Here is a 2,819-nt window from a genome sequence, read left to right as displayed (position 1 = left end):
ATCTTCCAGGTCACTTATCCGTTCTGCTGCCTCAGTTATTCTGCTTTTGATTCCTTCTAGAGAATTTTTAATTTCATTTATTGTGTTGTTTATCATTGTTTGTTTGCTCTTTAGTTCTTCTGGGTCCTTGTTATACGTTTCTTGTGTTTTCTCCATTCTGTTTCCAAGATTTTGGATCATCTTTACTGTAATTACTCTGAATTCTTTTTCAGGTAGACTGCCTATTTCCTCTTCATTTGTTTGTCCTGGTGGGTTTTTACCTTGCTCTTGCATCTGCTGTGTATTTTTCTTTCTTCTCATTTTGCTTAACTTACTGTGTTTGGGGTCTCCTTTTCACTGGCTGTAGGTTCTTTATTCCCGTTGTTTTTGGTGTCTTCCCCCAGTGGGTTAGGTTGGTTCAGTGGGTTGTGTAGGCTTCCTGGTGGAGGGGACTAGTGCCTGTGTTCTGGTGGATGAGGCTGGATCTTGTCTTTCTGGTTGGCAGGACCGCGTCTGGTGGTGTTTTTTGGGATGTCTGTGACCTTATTATGATTTTAGGCAGCCTCTCTGCTAATGTGTGGGGTTGTGTTTCTATCTTGCTAGTTCTTTGGCATGGGGTGTCCAGCACTGGAGCTTGCTGGTCGTTGAGTGGAGCTGAGTCTTAGCGTTGAGACGGAGATCTCTGGGAGACCTTTTGCCATTTGATATTATGAGGGGCCAGGAGGTCTCTGGTGGACCAATGTCCTGAACTTGGCTCTCCCAACTCAGAGGCTCAGGCCTGACACCCAGCCAGAGCACCAAGACCCTGTCAGCCACATGGCTCAGAAGAAAAGGGAGAAAAAAAAGAAAAGAAAAAGAAAATAGTTATTAAAATAAAAAAGTATTAAACTGAAACATTAAAAAGTAATGAAAAAGAAAAGAAGAGAGCAACCAAACCAATAAAGAAATCCACCAATGATAAGAAGCACTAAAAACTATACTAAAAATAAGTGGACAGAACCCTAGGACAAATGGTAAAAGCGAAACTATACAGACAAAATCACACAAAGAAGAATACACGTACACACCACAAAAAGAGGAAAAAATATATATATATATGAAAAAAGGAAGAGAGCCACCAAATCAATAAACAAATCTAACAATGATAATAAGCTCTAAATACCAAAAAGATAAACATAAAACTAGAAACAAATTAGATGCAGAAAGCAAACCCCAAGTCTACAGTTGCTCCCAAAGTCCACCGCCTCAATTTTGGAATGATTCGTTGTCTATTCAGGTATTCCACAGATGCAGGGTACATCAAGTTGATTGTGGAGATTTAATCCGCTGCTCCTGAGGCTGCACGGAGAGATTTCCCTTTCTCTTCTTTGTTTGCACAGCTCCTGGGGTTCAGCTTTGGATTTGGCCCCGCCTCTGCATGTAGGTCGCCCTCTGGCGTCTGTTCTTCATCCAAACAGGAGGGGGTTAAAGGAGTGGCTGATTCGGGGGCTCTGGCTCACTCAGGCTGGGGGGAGGGAGGGGCACGGAATGCAGGGCGAGCCTGTGGCGGCAGAGGCCGGCGTGACGTTGCAACAGCCTGAGGCGCGCCTTGTGTTTTCCTGGGGAAGTTGTCCCTGGATCACGGGACCCTGGCAGTGGCGGGCTGCACAGACTCCCGGGAGGGGAGGAATGGATAGTGACCTGTGCTTGCACACAGGATTGTTGGTGGCTGCAGCAGCAGCGTTAGTGTTTCATGCCCGTCTCTGGGGTCCGCGCTGATAGCCATGGCTTGCGCCCATCTCTGGAGCTCATTTACGTGGTGTTCTGAATCCGCTCTCCTCCCGCACCCTGAAACAATGGTCTCTTCACTCTTAGGCAGTTCCAGACTTTTTCCCGGACTCCCTCCCTTCTAACTGTGGTGCACTAGCCTCCTTCAGGCTGTGTTTACACAGCTAACCCCAGTCCTCTCCGTGGGATCTGACCTCTGAAGCCTGAGCTTCAGCTCCCAGGCTCCACTCGCCCCGGCGGGTGAGCAGACACAAGCCTCTCGGGCTGGTGAGTGCTGGTCGGCACCAATCCTCTGTAAGGGAATCTCTCCACTTTGCCCTCTGCACCCCTGTGGCTGCGCTCTCCTCCATGGCTCTGAAGCTTCCCCCCGCCCACCCCCCATTTCCACCAGTGAAGGGGCTTCCTAGTGTGTGGAAACTTTTCCTCCTTCACAGCTCCCTCCCAAAGGTGCCGGTCTCATCCCTATTCTTTTGTCTCTGTTTTTCCTTTTTTCTTTTGCCCTACCCAGGTACATGGGGAGTTTCTTGCCTTTTGGGAAGTCTGATGTCTTCTGCCAGCGTTCAGTAGGTGTTCTGTAGGGGTTGTTCCATATGTAGATGTATTTTGAATCTATTTGTGGGGAGGAAGGTGACCTCCATGGCTTACTCCTCCGCCATCTTGAAGGTTCTCCTGACTAATAAACTTAAGTTGTTGATAACTTCTAATACCTCTTCTCTGTAGATTTTAATAATTTTAATTGAGAAAAGTGTCTCTTGTACAGGTGCCAAGGTGCCTGGTAAACTCTGGCCAATCCTGCTAAATGGAGGACATTCTTAGGCCTGTTTTTCCTATTGCAAGGTGTGAATACATAATTCCAAATATTTTATTTTTTCACCCATATTGAGTAACTTTCTTGAACAAATATTTTCCCAAGGCAAAACTTAACAAATAAGTTGCTTGTATATATGATGTTTTTAAAATATTTCACTGGATTGAAATGCCACACAATCATGTTCTTTCAACTTCTCTCCTTTTCAGAACAGAATATAAATTTTTTCCATTAGAAATATGAGCTCCGTCAAAATATCCTTCCA

This window comes from Balaenoptera acutorostrata, chromosome X (assembly GCF_949987535.1).
Source record: "Balaenoptera acutorostrata chromosome X, mBalAcu1.1, whole genome shotgun sequence".
Classification (NCBI taxonomy): Eukaryota; Metazoa; Chordata; class Mammalia; order Artiodactyla; family Balaenopteridae; genus Balaenoptera; species Balaenoptera acutorostrata.
Note: the sequence above shows the minus strand (reverse complement) of the source record.